This window comes from Eptatretus burgeri, chromosome 12, assembly GCF_056783735.1.
Source record: "Eptatretus burgeri isolate ZD-2024b chromosome 12, Ebu_testis_v1, whole genome shotgun sequence".
NCBI classification, from domain to species: domain Eukaryota; kingdom Metazoa; phylum Chordata; class Myxini; order Myxiniformes; family Myxinidae; genus Eptatretus; species Eptatretus burgeri.
In genome coordinates this window covers 62,160,214-62,172,131 of record NC_140972.1, presented here as the reverse complement: position 1 = coordinate 62,172,131, position 11,918 = coordinate 62,160,214, and the positions used below count along the sequence as shown (strand labels likewise).

Here is an 11,918-nt window from a genome sequence, read left to right as displayed (position 1 = left end):
CTGGTTGATTGGTTTGGACTTTTCAATGGAAATTGTATGCATAAATATCCATTTTTTTCAAACTTTAATATTGTAGAAAACATATTTTACAGTTTTATTTTCATTTTTTTTTCAGGCATCCAAAAAAAAAATTACAAAAAAAAATGGCTGCCTGGTAGGGCAGCCTAAAAACGAAGTTAATGTGGAGCCCTGTGTAGAGGTAACAGCTCAGGCTGTCGTGCAGGTGAGCCAGGACTGATCCCGAATATGTCACCCCTTGTCGTTCTCGATCTTTATTTAGATTGGATAAATGTGCCAGCTGTTCTGCACATTCTCATCCAACAACCATGACCACTTTTTTAATCCTCCTCACCCCTTACTCACCCAAAGTCTGGTAGATGTATTTTGGTCATGGAAATTATCTTTTTAGATTTGTCCATTGCAGGTAGAGATAAGGTATCCACAGTGTTGCCTCGTTGATCTACTTTTTCAATCGAGCAATCTGAGCCTCCCAACATGAGTTCTGGCCATGACTCTGCAAGCCTATAACCGACTTTGTTCGGAATATAAGGTCTTTTACATTTGTTTCAAATATTCACACATGGAACATTGGCATTAACATCATTTCTGCTCCATAATTCACCAACCCGACTGGTACTACACCAGAACATTAATTATATCCGATTCCTCATCACATGGGATCAAATCCTGGAACAGGCAGCTCGGAAACAGGCTCACTAGAACCAACTCAAGAGACATCCTGCATCGCTCAAAAGTGTGTATGTGTGTGTGTGTGTGTGTGTGTGTGTGTGTGTGTGTGTGTGTGATTTCTGGCTCGGTCAGACCTGTTAAGTCCATTGAAGGATAGTGCAAAAATATTGCATAATACCTTTGGTGGGGACCACCACTCGCTGGTGACCAGCATGATCCACAAAGCTGGTTAGACTGGAATTTGTCCAGAATGCTAGTGATAACTTGCTGACTGTTAGTTAAAAGACACCATGAGATTTTTAACACCCACCAGCAATCAATGTTAGCAGATATCTCCCAGCTTAGCATATCATTTGACCATTCAGACAGTTTATAGTCAGGTTAGGAATTCAAGCCTAGAGTAGACAGTTCAAAGGAAAGTGCACTAACTCTGGAAAACAATGTCAATCCCTTCTCGACAAGAATCCGTTTTATTTTTTTCATACGATTGACTTGCATTGGACTATGTATGACTCGAGCAGTCAAAGCGTGAGCAGAGTACAAGAGGGCACGGATAAGGAAAGTCCCTTACACGTCGTCCCGAGCTTCGGGTACGAGTTTTTAGAATCAGTGTCCAGCGTGTACGATCGTTAGGAGGTGATGCCCCATTTTTGAAGGGGAAGTTAATCAGGGTCTGGAGCTCGTTAGGTCAGCTTGGGGACACGGCCAACACAGCTCCTTTGTTCAAGGCTCTCTTTGACATAAAATGTTATTAGCAGTAACAGCCAGGGGGTCAGCTTATATAAAGGTGCACAATTTATCAGCAATTCTGAGCACCAACCTACTCGAGCTTGTTCAAGCCACCTACGAGCTTGATCAGCCCTCTTGCCTGTCCCCAAAAAGGTTCCACCTGGTCCTGAGCTTATTATAATTAATTAATACTCTGGGTGGGGAACATGAACCCATTTGTCTGGGGCTTTAACTTTATTGGCATTTGTATTCGTTTGTTGCTACAGCATCATTAATACGAGAGTATGTTGGAAAATAAAGTTAGCATGCTTTTCGTTTCATATTCTGTTGATAAAGCAGGCATCATACTGCAAACCAGAGAGGGGCATTGGGCTGGAGAACACTTTTAAGTTAAACCTTTTGTATGTATGATAGTGTCATGGCAATTTCCCAACTTGCCTTTCATGGTTTGTAATTTTCAAGGGACTGGAAAAAGTACCATATATGTATTACCTGCATGGAAAGGGCTGGGGTGAATTGAGAAAAGGAATAACCGAGAAAATGGAGAGCCAGGAGAGAGCTTCAAAAACAAAATCCTCAGTTCTTGTAATTGTGCAATTTGTAGATATATCATTTTGCATATGTTGTGGTTGGCAGGATGACCTCGTGGTACGCACATTCACCTCCAAGCTGTCGAGCCTGGGTTTGAATCTCTGCACAGCTATACACTGTCGTCCCAATGTTTCACATGATTTTATTATTACTTAGTGGTCAAACTTTAACTTGAAGAAAATTTGAGCATTTTCCTCAGGAGTCATTATTCGGCCAACCGGTTTCTCGAGGTATATCAACACATTCTTCATTGTTTGTCCTTGCGCCTTATGGATCGTCACACCAAAACGTGACTGGATCGGGAATTTATTTTTTAATATTTTTTTCTTCACCCGATTTGAACGAAACTTGATACAGCACACCGCAGGTGAATGGTGAGTAAGGTGGCCTGAAATTTTTTGCGCTATCGTGTACCGTTTCGGCTGTATTTCGGGAACATACATACATATATGTTGTTACGGAATTTAGAATCCAGTCTGATGAATGCATCCATACATCCAGGTCCTCAGACAATTATTTCCTAAAATGCATGTTCAGATTAGCCCCATCCCCATGTCTAATGGGATCTTAAATGTGATGCGTTGAGAAGGGTAAAGGATAGATCCCCTCTCTTATGGGAAGCTTTTTTCTTTACGACAGACACGGTCACACACATTTCTTTCATGAGCTCTGAAGCCTGCCCTCATTTTTCCTCAGCATCATTCTTTCGCGAGCTCTGACGCCCGCCCTCATTTTTCCTCGGCAACATTCTTTCGCGAGCTCCGGTGCCCGCCTTTTTTGAGAGCGTACGGGTCGTCATGGTAACCGTGCCCCAGTGGGGCGGGGTGAGCTTGGGGTGGACGGCACCCCGTGGAGATGGCCCGGGGATATAAAAACGAGCGAGAGGAAGCGTGAGGGACGTTCTGTGAGGAGAGATGTTCTTAGATATAAAAAAGTGAAGAAAAAGCGAAAGAGGGACGTTCTGAGAGGAGAGAGATGTTCTGAAGAGAAAGAGATACGTTCTGAAGAGAAAAAGTGTGAACAGAAAAAGTCTGAGGAGAAAAAGTCCAGAGAGGAAAAAGCAAAGGGCGAGAGAAAAGACCAAGAAGCGGGTGTCTGACCAGCGCCGAAGAGACATTTCGCCCTTCCAGTGCTTCGGCAAGCGAGCGTGTGGTGCGCGTGTGGGTGTGAGCAGCGCCGCCAACAAGTGAGGCAAGGGTCGGTCACCAACAACACCAGGGTCTAAAGCCATAACGGACGATTCCGGGGCCCTCCAGACTTCGACTGGCGTTCAAGGCTGCCCCGCGAGAGGGTGCACGGCAAAGCTGGGTGCTGGTGACGGATGTGACACACACGCATTTTCAGGACGTTTTCGCTTCACAGACGACTTTCAGGTGAGCGAGACGATTCTCCCCCTCCCCTCCCCCTGAATGATCTGCTGGGTACCCTTGTTTGTGTTTAGCTGCAAGTCAACTCCCAATAAGCATCTGCTCTTTGTCTCTTTCCTGGTATTTTAATAGATTTTGCTTTGAAATTCTTTATTTACCTCAGCAAATAAAAGGTTCTTTTTATTTATTTATATTATTATTAATAAATTATTTGTCGATTTCCAACCTGTCTGTGTTTGTCCTTTCCTTTTTTGGTCCAGCATTGTCCGAACCGAGATAGACTGGGAGGTAATTACCACAGATTTGACCAAAAAAATAGTCGGCAGGCACCAGCAGTTAAAACTCTCGGCCGCCATAATTAAAATCTAATCGAGATAACATTGATGCTTTGCCGAGGGCGTGCTCCCGACTCAGGTAACCACGTGACCTCTAGTTAAACAGAATAATTAGGCGACGGACACTGGAACTCATGGTTGACTGGGTGGCGTTCATGGTTTTAAAACAACCCACCATCCCATAACGTTAATTGTGAGCGGTGGCCCCAGGTCCGGCTCTACCGAGGACAACCGGGGATTAATCGCCCTGAGTGGCAAGCTGGTGTCTTGGTATCCGTGGCCACAACAACATATATATATATATATATATATATATATATATATATATATATATATATATATATATATATATATATATATATATATATATATTGTTGTGGGCCGGGGGTCGGTGGCGGGAATGACCGTGAAATGGGGAAGTTTACGCCGTCTCCCCGGAATTATAGGCCGTCGCTCCGGATAACTCCGAAGGCGGCGGGTCAATTAATTGACCATGAAATGCCAATATCTCGACCGCGTGGCGTATGGTTAACTGTCTCGATCCCAATATACCTAAATAACCATGCAGTCTTGGCTACTGGGGATTCACGCCCTCAGCACGTTTTTCTTGAACCGGGTCACTCCACCGACTGCAGTGGAGTTCCAACTACCGACTACCATCTCCGGTTCGGTTGCAGCCGAGCGGAAACTGCCAAAGCCATGCCGGCTCGGGTTAACGGATTATCGGGGATGAAACCCTGTCTGAACTCAGACCCGGACCATGCTGGACCAAATAAAGAAAGGATGGAAACGAGCTGGGAAAATTTCTAATAATTTATTTACAATAAAAGACAAGGAGGCAAGACTTGAAGTGAATATGCAGAGCAGCAATTTACAATGATTCAAAGCACTTACTCAATTCTACTTATAGACAGGCCCACACGCAGTCTCACACACACACACACACAAAAAGAAAAGAAACCCCTGAGTTATTGGACCCTCCAGCCGATGAGAGAGACGAGCTGGGGGTCAGAGTTCGGATGGGCACCTGTGGGTCATCGAAGGTCCCAGCCGCACGTGTGGGACTCGTGGCTCGTGGGGGCAGCTGCGTGGAGCAATCGGAGCTCTGCAGCAGAGATCAGGGTCGCGGACGGGACCCACCAAGGCTCCACGAACAGGCTGGTTCACTCACTCTCCAGCCCAACCACCGTCACCCAACTTGTAACCACTCAAGTACTCCAGATCTCCCAGCGCCGACGCCAACAACACGACAACTGAGTCTGCTCGGGGATATATATCTCCTCCCACATGAGGAGGGCCTTGGCGAGAATCATCTCGCTGTCCACCCCTCATTGGCCTACGGCTGCACCCTACCGGGGCGGAGCCGTGGCCCCTATTCAGAAACCCCATATTCTCCACGTGGCCACATGGCCTTGCTCATGCAAAGCAAGAGGGTCTGCCCTGAAAGGCCCACCATACAAAAACTATCGTTTGTGAGGCCCAAGGACCAGAACCGCGAGGCCCCCCCCCCTCTTGGCAAGTAAAGGCACGAGCAGCCAGCGGGTGGTGATGGAGTGTGATGGGGAGGTTTGGGATGGCTCGTTGGATGTAAAACCTAACTGAAGACGTCACAACGCAGACATTTAATCCTCACGCTAAACAAAAGGACGGGGTCCTGACTATACACGTACTTACCGGCATAACTAGCTTTGGGACCTGAATGTAGAGTCTGCATGGTTTCCAGATTCATAACAATATATGTATATATGTATATATATGTATATATATATATATATATATACACACATTTATTAGGAGATGTATTCCTATGGAAAATATTTCGGCCTCAAGACGTAAAAAAAAAAAAAAAGGATATATACTTAAGAATGCAGCAAACCCTTTTATAGCACATATTTAACAGAAATGCAAAAATGTTATGATAAAGTATTAATAAGTACAGTACCGATCATGATCAACACAATGGATTGAACCAAAACAAAAAAAGGGCACAAAACAATTTATCACTTCGAGATTCAAAATTTCATAAAAGTGAACTTAAGGTAATGTATAACGAATTGGTTCCCTAATTATTACGTTTCGTTATCATGAACTTCCTCTTATCGAGTCACCATATAGGAGGGATGTATGTATGTAGCCCTAAGAGACGTTTGGTTACTGTTCTGGAGCAGAATTTCGGAACAAGACATGCACCTTTGGGCTTGGAAATAAAGGGAGAATCTAATTTGGGAGGGGGCAGGGGTGCAAATTTACAAGACTGATTCTCTGAACAACCAGAGACTGAAAATGCCAAAGTAATCATCAAAACCAAATGTTCACCAAAAGCCAAGGGCAATCGAGTTTCGAACTTAAGGAATTAAGGGTGGGGGCAGATATCAATTGCAGAAAAAGTGGGAAAAAAACAAAGACTTCCTTTTGGTCGGATTGAGTAAAAAATTTGAAATACGGAGGGAAAATAATAAAATTCGAAACTCGGAAATAATTTAGAATTTTAACAAATTCTGAATCATTGTAAAATAAGGCAATAAAATGGGAAAAGATGACGAATGGTGACAGACAATGAAGAAAACCAAAATAAACTGCCGAGGATTACACCTCGGCCAAAAAGCATGCATTTTTGAGGCTGTAATCGCACCGTTTCATATGTATGTAGATAAACCCCTCATTCTCTGTACCTACTCTTCCTGCAGGGCGTATACAGTCGACCAACAACCCCTTTCTGCTGAAACTCCTCAGGATACAGAACCACTGCTCACCACTCATTCATTCCTCTTTTTCCCCACTTGTGGAACCAACTTCCACATTCTCATCAATCTCATTTTTACCTCACTGTCTTCAAGATAGCTGTTCTCCACCATCCCAGAGCATCCCCCATCCAAAACCATGATCCTTTCTACCTTTGTTAACCCCCCTTCTCTATGCCCACATCTACCTCATTCCAAATGTTCAGTTTTTCCTTCCTGAGAGCTTCCTTCTGGATCCATCTTGTCTACCCCATGCATCCTTTCCTGCCGCCATTCCTCCCCACACACGTTATTTCTCCAAGTGTTCCTCAATCTTGGCCTTCAACTCCACTGTTGGTGTCCCCTCCCCCATTTTCTACCTTTCCCTTTGTCCTGGTGCATCCTGATCCATTCAGTGTGCTATCTCTTCCTCTATCTTTGACTGCATCCAAAAAACACCTTTTAAAAATATGAATAACTCCTTTCCAGGATAACTTATTGCATCTACATTCCAAACATTGTAGAACAACATCAGGAAGAGTTTCAGAATGAATTTGTGACCAGCTGAAGAGGGTTCACAAAGTCCAACCATAAGTCGGGACTGGCATCGTCGACCTACTATGGACCAGGAAGAAAAACAACAACAATGGCAACAACAACAACACCGATGAGGAAAGATTCCAGAACCTGCTCGAAGAAACCAATTAACTGAACACCTTTTGGATATACACTCGTTCAATGATTCCTGTACTGTTTGATCATGAGAAAAGAAGTAAAAAGTATCTGAATTAAATAAGTACAAGTAGAGATGCATTCAAAGTACACTGCCCCCATGCAAAATAAATAAATAACAAACCTCCAGCACGTGATATTGCTGGAGCACCTGGCGATGCCACCATGCAGCACATCGTGACGGAATTTGGACGGAGTGGTGTCCAATAATTGATCGATTCATCGCATAATTTAAGTAGATAAATAGTAATCGTAAAATAATTCATTTCTTAATCAATTGGATAATAGAATACCAAAACTACCCCTGTTTCATCTGAATCTGTAACTTATTAAAAATTAATTCATCTAAAAATGAATAATGAATTGATTAATTGATTAAACAATAAATCAAAAATATCCTTTATAGCCAAATCTCTTGTTCATTGTCCTGTCCAAATATCAGCTTCCGAGCTCAAAAGGCACCTGAGATATTTCCCGGATGAGAAACAAAATAAACAAGTAATTAATCAATGAATTGGTTAATCAAAAAGTTTAAAATATCCTTTTTGCCAGAGCACATATTCACTTTTGTCCCCAAATTCCAGCTTCCTATCTCAAAGGATGGCTGAGATATCGCCAGGACAAACAAGAAAGAAAGAAAGAACGAAAACAACAAAACAAACAAACGGAGTACTCTCTGCTTTCAGTGCCTGGCCAAGACATCATGCATCGCCTCGATATGGAATTGGGAATCAGCGATGTTCAACAGAAAAGCAAAAGTGGAGAGAAATGAAGGAAGAGCAAAGCAAATTCATCGTTTACATTTTTTCCCATTAATAATTATTTATTTATCCGCAGTTTATTACCACGAGCAGTATCAATAGCCACCCTCTGGGTGATCTTGTTCGAAGCATGCAACACGTTGTTCTGACATTTACCTTTATTTGGGCTGTGTATAGGCAACTGAAAGCTCTGTGGAGGCAAAAAAGTAACCCGGGTGATGTGCACGAAGCAAAAAAATACCGACTGATTATAATTCAAAACAAGTCTGAAGATGACGATGGTTCACGAACGGTATTTGACGATGTAGATTGTTTCAGAAGTCAAGGATGAGACAATGTGATAATTTTTGACCAAGTTATAAAAATGATCAACATGATGTGGTACGAGTGACGGGTTATTAGCTGCAAAATGTCGAAAACCCGGTTTTGTTCAACAACTTTCAAAATTTGACCTTTACATAACCTTTAAAGGTCACAAAACAATGTTGCGGACATTAAAATAAGGAAACAGGATATGTGCTATAGCTTATTGGAGTTAGTTCGTCGAAGAAGGTCGAAAAACCGGTTCGATTCGCACAACTTTGAAAATTTGACCTTTGTGGCCTTCAAAGGTCAAAGGTCAAGGATTATGACCTTTAGTGTAAAGCTTCCTCCAGAACATTCCAGGAACAATATAACGTCATATAGGATATATGGCAATTCGCACTCCTCGGATTATCCATACTTTGATGAAATCAGTGTAAAAACAAACTTGAAGGGGGCGCCACGGGCAAGGTGTTCGAGATAGAGCAAAATGGTTTCAAGACTTTAGGTGGGGAATGACCTCAAGATTATGCATAAAAAAATATTGTCATCCAAGCTCTCAAAGTTTGGGTGGTCGTATGATTTTAATGTCAAAATTCGCAATTTTCTAAGTTTTTGACTTTGTGACGAAAATGAAAAATCAGACAATGACAAGTTTTAGAAAATTCATTTTGCTATTCAAATACCGAAGAACCCATTCCATTCAGTCAATTTCCCAGGAGAAGATAGATTTTTAATCCAATTCCCCCCTAAAAATGGCTACTTTTTGGGCGTGGCTCTGCCCACAATAGGCGTAGCACGCCCTCATCCAGGAAAACACAACTAGACATTGATATCGAACACATAACCAAGTTTCATCAAGATCGGATCAACGTCCAGAGTTATGCTCTGGACAGACAGACACACAGACAGACACACAAACATAACGAATATAGTGGTCACTCTGGATGGTGCTCGTGAACCAATACCTCACTGTAATGGAAAACGTGGGGACAGGAATACTGGACTGTAAATGGTGAGGACTTGTAATACCCTCCCACACCTGGAGGCGGCACTACACGATACACATTTACATTGAGAATTTGCATCCTTCCTCCTCCTCCTTCCCCCAAGACCACTGGCAAAGATAAAAACAGCCCTATACATTAATTGGGGTCATGCTGATCCTATGTATCAAGTCTGGATGTAAACAGCCCCCAACTGTAGGGGTAGCAGTACGACAAACAGACAAACACGCAAACACCAGTCCGTGAATTTAGTGGGGTAACTTAGCTAAATATAGCATAACAATTGTGCATTTTGTGAGGAAAGCACCAAATTTGGCACACTCGTAGCCTATCATATTATGAACAGATATGGATATTGGGCCATCTCAAAATTTTTGATGGCAGTGGAAAATGGCTGCCACAGCCATCAGCGGCTGAATTTGAGATGGCCCAATATACAAATCTGTTCATAATATTGTTACGGCTGTGGAAATTCGCAATACACCACAAAGGGTCCTTAGATCAGTTATGACGATAAGTATGTGTGTAGTTAGATTTCCCCACCGTTGTTTAGAGGGTATTTCCGTGTTCACAGGGCTGCGATCCTTTGAGATAGCCGTTTTTCTTTTCTTTATCATTATTTTGGACCAATCATACCCCAACAACCAAATCGCCACCACCAACATCATTCCCAAACAACTACAACTCAAACACCACCACCTTCGCCTCTTTACCTCCACAACTCCACCCCGCAAACATCGCTTCACCGCCATTCTCAAACATCGCACGCCAGCAACCAAATCGCCACCACCAACACCCTTCCCAAACCACTGCAGCAAACTCCCACCACCTCCGCCTTTCTACCACACGTCGTGCCATGGGCTGTGAATGCGTTCCTTTTGCCTCGAAAAGCGGATCAGGAATGATTCACGCCCCCTTTTCATCCATCCAATGGCTGAGCATCGGGTGGTGTCGCCCCGCCTCCGAACCCGCTGTGATCCAGAAATCTGCATATACGCCCCTCCCCAGGGCGATACAAGCGCGAGCACGGCGCAGCTCGCGGCAGAAAGGTGGCAGTCTGGAGGGTCTGCAGAGCGCGGAAAAGTGGGAGCAATGGAGTGGCAGCAGCAGTGTCGGCAGTCAAGTGGAAGCGGCGGAGTGTCGGCGGGCAGTCAAGCGGCAGTGCAGTGCCAGTGGAGAAGTGGCAGCAGCAGTGTCGGCGGGGCAGTCAAGTCTGCAGTGTCGGCGGGGCAGTCGAGTCGGGAGACGGAGCTCGAAGCCGACGGGAAAGGCAGAGGGGGAGCGCCGGAGAAAGCTCGCTGGCCACGCCAAGGGCACGAAGCCAGGCGCAGCTACGCTGACATCGCGGCTTGCCCGCCATCGCGCCACGAGGGCGCGGGTAAGACCCTTCGGTCTCGTGGACCTGGCCGCTCCTCCAGGTTCCACGCGCATTAGGCCCATGGGCCCAGTCTGATTCCCTTGTCTATGAGGGGGTCTTGTCTTGCTTTTTCTTTGAATGCGTGTTGTGGCGCCGAGTCCCGTAAGTAAATCCGTATAAGTGACTGTACATAATTGTTTTTTGACGGTCGTAGCACCTTTTGCTTTGCTTTTGTTCTGTATACGTGCATGTTCGTGTTTTGCATTCCTGACTGCATATGTGCTTGCATAATAAATGTATCCATGTGCAATAAATGTGCTTGTCGAACTGTTCCCCGTTTCGTTGTGTCCTTTCCCTTGTTTGAAAGTTCCATCTTGCATCATGGAAGGAATTGGTAGAAGGGTGTAAGCACCCGGTAAATAATCACGTCCGTCGGGGCCGGCGATAACACCGCTCGTTTATCACTGAAGCACGGAACTGACCGCTTAAGCGGTTCGTGTCCTCGGCCGGCCAGCGGCGAGGTACGATCGCCTGGTTAACTACCCACGCAGGTACTTCAGTAGGTCGAGTTTGGCGAACAACCCTATCCTGCGCGGGTGGCCGATTGGCACGATTGTGGTGGGGTCGAACGACCCACCCGTGACTAGCTCCTGGCGGTAGTTCCAAGGAGGGTCACGACTGAATTGTCCGTTCTGGTGGGCGATGCGGTCGCAATTTGAGTTACGTGGCTGATCGCACACCGGGCGGACCGAAATTCGTAACAATATGTTAGGCTACTAGTGTGCCAAATTTGGTGCTTTTCTCACAAAATGCACAATTGTTATGCTAAGTTGCCCCACTAATTGTAGGAAGGATTCATGACGAAATAAAAATTATTTTTTGAATTCGGTGCACCCTTTCGTTGAGGGCGAACACCTGCCAAAGTGGTCTGTGTTGCTCCCAATCACACTGTTCACTCCTTTAATTTCTGGTGCTGATATAATCAATATGTATACAACCAACTGAACTATGTAAATATATATGACACTGATAACCGAGACTCTCTAGTTTTGTATATTCTCCTCTGAGCTCTCTCGCTTGGGTTAGAATCTCTACCCTGCTATAAACTGTCATGCTGGCGTCTCATGCAGGGTGAGGCATCAATGCGTGCGCCATACCTCGGATGGACGGGAAGCAGGAGGACCGGTCTGCCTGTTGGTAGACACGTTCAAGATCCCATTGTGCCTTTCGTGAAGAGTGGGCGAGTTATCGCCGGCGATCTGAACAAATTCCAAATTCTTGCCTTGACTACCTGGGATGGCAATTGCAATATATATATATATATAT

General features: G+C 44.5%; 1 long non-coding RNA gene across 1 annotated transcript in view; it reads left to right on the top strand.

Annotated features, from left to right (window-relative positions):
- Positions 1 to 2,875: 2,875 nt before the first annotated feature.
- The window catches only part of LOC147015748 (uncharacterized), a 257,017-nt gene continuing 247,974 nt past the window's right edge, over positions 2,876 to 11,918 (top strand). Inside the window, exon 1 of the long non-coding RNA XR_015049819.1 lies at positions 2,876 to 3,383. This is a non-coding gene — a long non-coding RNA (uncharacterized LOC147015748). The remainder of the gene's footprint in view (positions 3,384 to 11,918) is intronic.